At 33.2% G+C, this 11234-nt stretch overlaps 1 pseudogene; it reads left to right on the top strand.

Moving 5' to 3' along the window:
• Nucleotides 1–4072: 4072 nt before the first annotated feature.
• LOC134840783 (U2 spliceosomal RNA) lies at nucleotides 4073–4243 on the top strand (annotated as a pseudogene).
• Nucleotides 4244–11234: the final 6991 nt, after the last annotated feature.

Below are 11234 nucleotides of genomic sequence, written 5' to 3'. Positions count from 1 at the left end.
GATTCTACCTGAAGTTAAGAAGCATAGTACTATGCAGTGGCGGATCTAGGATTTTCTCGAGGGGGGCGGATTTTCAAAAAAAAATCGAAAATTTTGACGAGCTTTTTTTTTTTTTTAGGTCGACCAAATTGATTTTTCGAGCTCTCCCAAAGCACTGTTTCACTGTTTTGCCCCGTGTTTTAGCAAAATTTTCTGCGCCACAGGCAAATTTTTGAAAAAACAGTCAAAAAAGCCGTTTTTGGGCACTTTTTGAAAAATTTTGACAAAAAAATCGCGTTTTTTTTGGCGCGCGCTCCCCCTCAAAGCCGTTTTTGGGCACTTTTTGAAAAATGTTGACAAAAAAATCGCGTTTTTTTTGGCGCGCGCTCCCCCTCAAAGTTAGTATATATTGGCGCCTTTAGAAAAATTTTAGGGTCGGTCAGCCAAAAATGGATTTCTGAAAAAGTATCAAAGGAAGACCCTTTGGGTCGGAAGGGGGTCGAATCCCTGAGGGGGGGGGGCGTCCGACCCCCCGCCCCTGGTACTATGTACTATTTATTAACAAATGTATTATTGATTGAATAAATAAAATTGAACAATTGAAATAAAATTCCAACTCACATAATTTGCTTCTATTGCTTGTTATTGACGTGTTTTTATGGAAAACTTCGAGAACAATCTTCAAATTTAAAAAATGTTTGTTGCTGTTTTATTTGTTTCAACAAATGCAATTTTTTTTCAAGTGTTTGTTTATGATCGCATGATTTGTTTTCTAAATGCCCAACAATTTTATTGCCAAATCATTTTATCAAAGTTGTCACAATCGATCAAAAAAATTTCGTTATGCTTAAGATTGTCCACATACTGCTGAGGCTCAATTAAAATTTCTGTAATGCTGCTTCTATTAAAAAGAATTATAAGATTTTTTGTTGTAATTGTATCGGTAAAAAATTTCAAGGCACTTAACACATCCACAAAAAGACAAAAAGACGACAAATTTTACAATGCCAATTGTTAGCTGGTGAAAGGTATTTTTATTTTTAATCACATAATTTGCGTAAAAAAATTCTGAAAAATCTCCTATTATGTTCGTGTAACAAAACCTTACTCCAAAATGTCGAAAATGTCCTTACCAACTGGAGGTAAACTCAAAAACTCGGGATTTATGTATTCATAATAATGTTGGTAGTCCCTCTCTATAGACGGATATTTTTCCAGACTCGATAAATTCTTCCTGATGTCTCTTCGAATCGCCTCGAACAGATCATTTCGGGACAAAATAGCAGTATGCATGTAGAGTAGAGTCGAGTTTCCAAGGAACTGTTTCATGAACAGCTGGCCTTTGTCCAGTTCATGGTTCATGTCGCAAATTAGAACTGTGGGCAGTTTAGCCGAATTGCGTCTCTCGTAGAAAACGTCTACCGATGTTTGCTTAGAGAGAATATCTAGAAGCAAGTTGATCTGCAAGTATCCACATACAAACAGTGCTGCAAACACAATAGCGCACCAAAATAGTCGCATTTTGTAGCTGCGAAACCGGCTGGCCTGCAGAAAATGGCCAATACCATGAAGTGAGCCATACTCGGTGTACAATTTCAGATGCTCTATTATAGCCATGCCTGTTTTTCTAGAAAGCAAACAGCAAATCTTTCGTTAGTTTTTTCAAAAATTGTACAATTGGAACTACTTTTTGGTCTTCTAAAATCAGTAAAAGTCAATTTAGTTGTTTTAAGGAATTATTATTCTGCCGAAAATCAACATCGAAGCAAAATAAAGTTATAAAAACTTCATACTTGAATTTAAAGCGACTTAGAGGAAGGTCTTAGTGCAATAGTTCATAAACGTTTTATTTTGATAAAATTCCAATGCTTTGTAGTCCTTTATAAATCTATCGAACCTATAATCATATCTGTTGACAAAAACAAATGAGACAGTTTTTATGTGGGAGGAGGTGCTTTTTTTGCATTTTGAGGAAATTTGAGACTTCATTTATATTTTTTTATTTTATCAACCCTTTGAATTGGAAGTTAGCAAGTTAACTAACTTCAAAGAAATAGGGCCAATCAAATCTTTAAAAAAGTCACGAACATCCGTACCGGAGACAAGCACCACTTTCCTTGTTTAAAATCATGGGTTCCTCCGCTAAAGGACGTTAAGAGAAGTTTTTGGTCATTTTAAAGGCAGTTTTGAATAACTTTGGCACACAAAATTTTTACTTTTCATTTAGTCTCTGTCGCATGAACAAGATTGGAGTAGATTGATTTTATCTGATGAAAATGGAATTTTTAAAGCCGTTAAGTAGAGCGAGCCAAAAATTTTCTGTTAGATTTCTGTTATAACCTCTTGGTTAAGTCAAAAGTCCTGGCGTCTGAACTTATTTTTATGGAAGTTTCGTCTGTCGGCTCAAATTCGCAAGCTCTGCTGCGTTGTGTAAAACTTATTACACCACCATCCAGATTAGCTACATCAGCTAAAATATACTGCAAGCGAAATTTTACACGTCCATCAACCTTCTTTTTTTCCGTCTTTTGAATATTTATTTATTTATGGAATATTTATGCTTGGGGGGGTTTTTTATTCAGTAAATTTTTAACTTCTTACCTAAGCATTTTGACGGAACTTTTTGTATAGCATCTGAGAGAGAATGTTGTCCTGAGCTCAAATTTGAATAGGTATTTCACCTGTGATCATTTTTCGTAAGTAACCATTGTCTAAAAATTGCTTACTTGGTCAACTTGGGATAATGAACTTTTAACACGCGTAAGAGGCAAATTAATGCATTTCAAATCGAATTGAGGCCAACAATCTAGTCCTTTCAAAACAATAAAAGATGCTTATTGTACACTGGGTGACGTAAGATAACACATTTTTTTTATCCTACATTGCATGTGAAGGGATCAAATAAACCAAGAAGGGAGTTTTTTCTAAGGTTTGGCCCTTCATTTGGCCCTAAAGTGTAGTCGGAAAGATCATTCAGGGTTTCACCCTGTTACACGAGCAATCGTATTTAACTCTTTAAACCTTTGAAAGTATTACCACTTTTTCTAATTAATAAAGAACATGGCGGAGTTTTTGGGTTTTACTTTTTTGTGTTTTACTTTTTGTTTTTGCTTAGTGGGGATTTTTTGAAAAAATGTAAACAAAATTGCTTCCGTTTTAAAAAATAATCATCTTTGTTCCCCGCAAAAATATTCACACCAAAAAAAAATTGAGCAGCAGTCCGAATGTTCAGGGCTTCGCTTTGATACGAGAAAACTTGCTTAAATATCAGTTTGATTTTTTTTCCTTTTTTTTGATTTCATGAAGTAATCTAACAAGACTGCTCGTGTCAGGGCAAATCATTTTTCACTGAAGAGTAGTTTAAAAAATTATATTCGATGAATTTTTCAAAAAAAAACGAAAATGATTCAAAATTTTTTGCTGATATTTCTTGCTGATATATACCTGGTCAGACATGACTATACCTGGTCAGAATTGACTATACCTGGTCATACATGAATATATCTGGTCAGAAATGACTATACCTGAGTGAGGCATGACTATACCTGGTCAGGCATGACTATATTTGGTCAGGCATGACTATACTTGGTCAGACATGACTATACCTGGTCATAAATGATTATATCTGGTCAGAAATGACTATACCGGAGTCAGGTATGACTATACCTGGTCAGACATGAGTATACTTGGTCAGACATGACTATACCTGGTCATAAATGATTATATCTGGTCAGAAATGACTATACCTGAGTCAGGCATGACTATACCTGGTCAGACATGACTATACCTGGTCAGACATGACTATACCTGCTTCAGGTCAGATCATGTAAAAAAACTTAGCGCTACATAACGGCAGAAACGCAGATGGTTAAAGTGTAGTCCACTGTAGTTTTACGATAGAATTGCAAGCCGGCAGGGTGTTTTTATAAGGCAAAGAATTATAATGACTGCCTATTTTTAATTATTTACCTTGATATTGTATGAATTGTTTCGGGAGCGACCTAGCTCTCAATCCAGTGGGATAGTTTAAAAGTTTTTTTGGTTCGACCTGTTGTGTCTGAGGTACGTAGAAAAAAAATCATTTGTTTCAGTTATCGCTTCACTGCCTTTTGGCTAAGATCATGTGTAGTTTCTGTTCTTGTCAGCTAAAATATGGCAAAAATATTAAACTGACTTTTGCTTCTCGAGTTAACACCGAAGCTTGCTTCAATTGATTCACGGTTTGTCCCGGTCTTACACTACCATCCTGATATGTCTGCTTCAAGTCTGATCATGTAATTTCAGGCATGATTATGTCTGGGCCAGGTATGATCATGTAAAGTCACGTATGATCATGTCTGCTTCAGTTCTGATCATGTAATTTCATGCATGATCATGTCTGGTCCAGGTTTGATCATGTAAAGTCAGGTATGATCATGTTTGCTTCAGGTCTGATCAAGTAATTTCAGACATGAACATGTCTGGTCCAGGTTTACTTCAAGTTTGATTATATCTGACTCAAAATCTGATTTTTTTCATAAATATCATATCAATTTTTTATGTATTTTTGATGTCCAGATTTGAATTTAACTACAAGTTTCAGTACGGGAGAAAGCTTATCATTAGCAGAGCACCATAGCCAGCGTAGAAGGTACTCTGATCTGTTATAGCGCCGCTGAATTTTTACAATAAGTACTGTTTTATTTAGACTGATTGGTCTTGATCTAGACCTGATTAGATTCTATCTGAAGATATGAAGTATAGTACTCTGTACTATTTATTAACAAAACTTTATTGATTGAATAACTAAAATTGAATAATTGAAATAAAATTCCAACTCAAATAATTTGCTTTTCTTGCTTCTTATTTACGTGTTTTTATGGAAAATTTTGAGAATAATCTTCAAATTTAAAAAATGTTTGTTGCTGTTTTATTTGTTTCAACTAATACGATTTTTTTTGAGATCTTTTTTTGAAGTGTTTGCTTATGATCGTATGATTTGTTTTCTAAATGCCCAACAATTTTATTGCCAAATCATTTTATCGAAGTAGTTACAATCGATCAAAAAAATTTTGTTATGCTTAAGATTGTCCACATACTGCTTAGGCCCAATTAAAATTTCTGTAATGCTGCTTCTATTAAAAATAATTAAAGGTTTTTTGTTGTATTTGTATCGGTAAAAAGTTTCAAGGCACTTAACACATCCACAAAAAGACAAAAAGACGACAAATTTTACAATGCCATTTGTTCGCTGCTGAAAATTTAGTTTTTTTAATCAAAAAATTTGCGTAAAAATTCTGAAAATTCTCTTATTATGTTCGTGTAACAAAACCTTACTCCAAAATGTCAAAAATGTCCTTACCAACTGGAGGTAAACTCAAAAACTCGGGATTAACGTATTCATAATAATGTTGGTAGTCCCTCTCTATAGACGGATATTTTTCCAGATTCGATAAATTCTTCCTGAGGTCTCTTCGAATCGCCTCGAACAGATCATTTCGGGACAAAATAGCAGTATGCATGTAGAGTAGTGTCGAGTTTCCAAGGAACTGTTTCATGAACAGCTGGCCTTTGTCCAGTTCATGGTTCATGTCGCAAATTAGAACTGTGGGCAGTTTAGCCGAATTGCGTCTCTCGTAGAAAACGTCTACCGATGTTTGCTTAGAGAGAATATCTAGAAGCAAGTTGATCTGCAAGTATCCACATGCAAACAGTGCTGCAAACACAATAGCGCACCAAAATAGTCGCATTTTGTAGCTGCGAAACCGGCTGGCCTGCAGAAAATGGCCAATACCATGAAGTGAGCCATACTCGGTGTACAATTTCAGATGCTCAATTACAGCCATGCCTGTTTTTTTTTCAAATATTTTAAAAAGCAAGAATTTTTAAATCTTTTGTTAATTTTTTCAAAAATTGGTGCAATTGGAATTGCTTTATGGTTTTTTAGTCAGTGATAGTGAATTTAACCGTTTTAAGGACTTATAATTCCGTCGAAAATCAACATCGAAGCAATATGAAGTTATAAAAACTTAATATTTGAATTTAAAGCTGCTTAGAGGAAGGTCATAGTGCCATAGTTCAAAAATTTCTGAATATTTAAAAAAAATGATAAATTCCGTTGATTTGTAGTCTCATATAAATCTATCGAACCTATAACTATAAATCATGGCAATAAAAATTGAAATTGTCAATTTGTAATATTTTATGTGTGGAGGAGGTGCTTTTCTGCATTTTACGGAAATTTGAGACTTAAATATTATATCTTTATTTTAACAACCCTTTGAATTGGAAGTTAGCAAGTTAACTAACTTCAAAGTGATAGGGGAAATCAAATCTTAAAAAACGTCACAAATATCCGTGCGGAAGATAAGCACCTCCTTCCTTATTAAAAAAATCCTCGGTTCTTCTGCTAAAGGACGTTAAGAGTTTTAGGTCATTTTGACGGCACTTTTGAATAACATTGGTACATAAAATTCAGTACTTTGCAAGTTAATGCATTTCAAATTGAATTGAGGCCATCAATCTAGTCTTTTTGAAACAAAAAAAGAGGCTTATTGTACACTGGGTGATGTAAGCTAACACATTCTTTGTATCTTACATAGCATGTGAGTGGATGGAATGAATAAAAAAGGGACTTTTATAAAAAGGATTTTTTCATCAATGATTCAATTATTTAACTTTCATTTGACCTTAAAATGTAGTCGGAACATTCAGGGTTTCACCCCATTATACGAGCAGTCGTGTTTAATTCTTTAAACCTTTGAGGCGACTGATATTGTATATTTCCGACGGCTTTAAAAATGTCAATTTGACCAAATAGGAACAAAATTACACACTATGAATTATTATTATAAAGCGTAAGCATCAAACTAACCGGGCTCAAAAATGACTATAATCCATTTGAAATTGGCGCAATTTATTTAGTTTCATCAAAAATTTCTAAATCAAAATATTTCATTTTGGATTTTACATTTTGCGTAGTGGGGATTTTTTGAATAAATTAAAAAAAAATTTTCTTTCATTTTCGGAAAACTTGATCTTTGTTCCCCGCAAAAACATTCCACAAAAAGAGAATGAATAGCATTTCGAATGTTCAGGGCTTCGTTTTGATACAAGAAAACGTACTTAAATATCAGTTTGAAGTTTTTTCATTTTTTGAATTTCTTCAAGTAATCTAACAAGACTGTTCGTGTCAGGGCAAGCGTTTTTTTCTTTTGAGTAATTTAAAAAATTATATTCGATGGAATTTTCAAAATAAAAACTAAAAATAATTCAAAACTTTTTGTTGATATTTCTTTTAAAATTATCCTCCCACGTGCTCAAAGTCTATGTAAGGCACAAAAACTTAATTTTTGCTTGTAACAAATTTATTAATAGACCAAAGAACATGTCTCAATCAAAAAAATGGAACGGTTTCTATTATGGATTAAATATGCGCTTACGCCCTAATAGCACGAAACTTATCGCGCGTTAAATGTTCCAAATTGACCAAATTGGAGGCAAAATACAAGTTTTAAACCCTCAGAACTTCACAAAAATGATCAAAGGTGAAACATCTTTTTAAATTTGCGCTCAAGGCAACAATATTTTTCGAATGATTCGGACAAACCCCGTCAAAAATGCTAATTTAAAAGTCGCAAACTGACTAGAGAAAAAAAAAAGGATACCAAGCACAATTACTCCGTCACCTTCTTTGGAAGTTTGAACAAAAAATTCAAAAATCAAAACCAGCCTGAGTTGCATACTGGGTACACTAATCGAATTCCGAAAATTCTTATGCAACTTTTTAATATAAAATCAGAACTGTTTTCAAAATTTTGTGGAAACTATTGAGAGTTTTTGCTTTCAATCAGAACTTGGATGAAAAACCTTTGGATGTGTTTGCTCAATGAGTAATTTTGTTGTCAAGGCTAAAAAATGAGAGGAATGTTTCTTATCAAGGCAACCATCTTCACAATTTTTTTCATATGTCATGAGAGCCATATATTGGGTTCCCACACATTAGAACAACAACAAAAGCAATAGCCACAAAAAAAACAGATTAGACTGAAAATGGAAAAATATCCAATTTATACAGAGTCTCATTAATTTTGTTTTTTATTCTCAAGAAAAATAGTATGTGTTATTTTATTCTCAAAAGTTTGTGCTCATATCTTTGACTAAGTATGATTAAACAATGAAAAAAGTTTGTCACGTGCGACCTAATTTGGAATCGATCAGAAAAAATGGAATAGCAGTTGAGCTATGGTTGTTTGCTAAAAAGCTAGTGGCTATCAATTTTGAACATTTCATTTTCATTGGCTTTCAAGGCCAGAACATAAGATTAATTGTTCCAAATTGACCAAATTGGAGGCAAAATGCAAGTTTTAAACCCCCAGAACTTCACAAAAATGATCAAAGGTGAAACATCTTTTTAAATTTGCGCTCAAGGCAACAATATTTTTCGAATGATTCGGACAAACCCCGTCAAAAATGCTAATTTAAAAGTCGCAAACTGACTAGAGAAAAAAAAGGATACCAAGCACAATTACTCCGTCACCTTCTTTGGAAGTTTGAACAAAAAATTCAAAAATCAAAACCAGCCTGAGTTGCATACTGGGTACACTAATCGAATTCCGAAAATTCTTATGCAACTTTTTAATATAAAATCAGAACTGTTTTCAAAATTTTGTGGAAACTATTGAGAGTTTTTGCTTTCAATCAGAACTTGGATGAAAAACCTTTGGATGTGTTTGCTCAATGAGTAATTTTGTTGTCAAGGATAAAAAATGAGAGGAATGTTTCTTATCAAGGCAACCATCTTCACAATTTTTTTCATATGTCATGAGAGCCATATATTGGGTTCCCACACATTAGAACAACAACAAAAGCAATAGCCACAAAAAAAAAAACAGATTAGACTGAAAATGGAAAAATATCCAATTTATACAGAGTCTCATTAATTTTGTTTTTTATTCTCAAGAAAAATAGTATGTGTTATTTTATTCTCAAAAGTTTGTGCTCATATCTTTGACTAAGTATGATTAAACAATGAAAAAAGTTTGTCACGTGCGACCTAATTTGGAATCGATCAGAAAAAATGGAATAGCAGTTGAGCTATGGTTGTTTGCTAAAAAGCTAGTGGCTATCAATTTTGAACATTTCATTTTCATTGGCTTTCAAGGCCAGAACATAAGATTAACATCTAAAAAATACTGACATGAATAACATGCGGTAGTTAAACAATAGCCCAGCCGCTCTGACAAAAATGGACTAGGATTGATTTTAGTATGAAAAAAGTATTTAGACTTAATTCAAATCAATTGTATTATATATAAGAAAACGAATATCAAATAGAAAAGGTTCATAATGTTTTGGATCAATTTTAAATCGGTTTAAATTGATATTTAATCCCAGCTAATAAATGATTCAAATCGATTTCAAATCGATTTAAAAACTTTTTTTAATCTCTTAACTTGTTTTCAACTTTAGGGGTATTAAAAAGGATTTAAATCAAATGAAGTCAATTTTTTATTCAAGTTTAATCAGTTTCGAGTTTGTGTTGTATTTTTTCATCGCCCATCATTCTTCATTTTACATCTGTAGTGTATGGTAGCATAAAAAAGACCTAAAAGCTTTAAAAACAATAATAACAATTTACGATTTCCCTGAATATTTGAGCTCAAAGATTGATCTATACCGGTCATTTTTTTGATTTGTTATAAAGGTTTTTGCTCAAAGTTTTGATTTAAAATGATAAATTCAATGATTTCTTTTCATGTTTTTGTGCTCAAAATTTAAATTTTGGTGACTCTTTTCTCGATTTTTTCACAAAATGTACATTGGTTAACAATTTGAATTGAGTTAACATTGATTTAAAATCAATTAAAATCGATCCAAAACCATTTTTGTCAGTGCGGGCAGCGTTGAATTATATAGAATTAAGGGTAACCAGATACAGGTTGAAAATCCTGAAGGTGCGAGTGATTCCCCGTTTAAAGGGGCGGATTAAGGGTGGATTTAGGGGGGTTGGCTTTCACACCGCTCTGCCTCTTCAGGGATTTGACCCCTGCCGACCCAACGGGCCTCTTTGTACTATTTTGAGATATTCATTTTTGGCTCCCAAAACTTAAAATGTTTTTAAAGGCGTATTCGACGCCAATTTTTACTAACTTTGAGCGGAAATTGCGCGCCAAAAGTGCTTTTTTTTTGGTCAAAATATTCCGAAAAGGGCCTAAAAACGCCTCTTTTGGCATGTTTTTTCCAAAAATTTTCTGCGGCGGAGAAAACTTGGCCAAAACAGGGTCTTTTTAGTGCTTTGAGATAACTCGGACAATCAAATTAGTCAACCTAAAAAAATAAAGATTGATATCTTTGTCAAAAATTCAAAATTTACCCTAATCATTAATTCCCTTGATTATCAAAACTTTGAATATACCATAAAATATATATTTTTAGAGTATAATTTTACATTACTCAAAGAAAATGCTTTGTTTTCATTAGGAATTAGTTATCTTGAAAAAAGAAACTTAATACGAATGCTGAAGGAAAACAAATTCAAACATGGAATGATTTATACAATTGTGAAGCTATACTATAAATGGTTACTTGGCAATTTAAATCATAGATTTAGGCATCCGTCCAAAAAGCTTTGTATCTCATCAGATAATTAACGATTTGGTGTCTTTTAAAAAAATTTCCGCTCTCACAGGATCAAAGTTTTCAGCATTATTATTCACTCGACTTTAATTCGCAAATACAATTTTTGTAAAAATTTGAACTAGAAAAAAGAAATTTCTCCTTTAGAAAAAAATCAAAAGTTACTTGCATCTTTTAGCCGAGACAAAACTACCGAGAGAAGCATAGAACTGCGCAACCAGAGATAGAACATCGCAATATAACGTTGTCAAAAATAGTCCAAAAAAGTCCAAAACAGACTCAAAATACTAAAAACATAAAACAGGAGTCAGTGGGTGATTTTACATTAATAAGCCGGGCGTCAACATCATTAGAAGCTTCAAAAACAACCTTTAGAGTTAAAAACAACCTTTAACCAAAGATACTGGAAATAAAAAAAAGATAAAACCCCATAAATTGTTTGAAATCATATTTGGGCTTGTATTTTCATGGTAGCTTGAATTAAAACTCCGTGACGCTCAGTCGATTATCGTATGAAGGATCTGGCTACGTTACAGGGACTCGTCATCATAGTTCTGATGCTATATCAGTAAATCGATGCATCAAGAAACCAAACAAGACTGCTCGTAACAGGGCGAAGCCCTGAATGTTCCGACTAC

The sequence above is a fragment of the Symsagittifera roscoffensis genome, chromosome 2, assembly GCF_963678635.1.
Source record: "Symsagittifera roscoffensis chromosome 2, txSymRosc1.1, whole genome shotgun sequence".
NCBI classification, from domain to species: Eukaryota; Metazoa; Xenacoelomorpha; order Acoela; family Convolutidae; genus Symsagittifera; species Symsagittifera roscoffensis.
The sequence above is the reverse complement of the archived record's forward strand: the minus strand, read 5'-3'. Positions and strand labels throughout refer to the sequence as shown.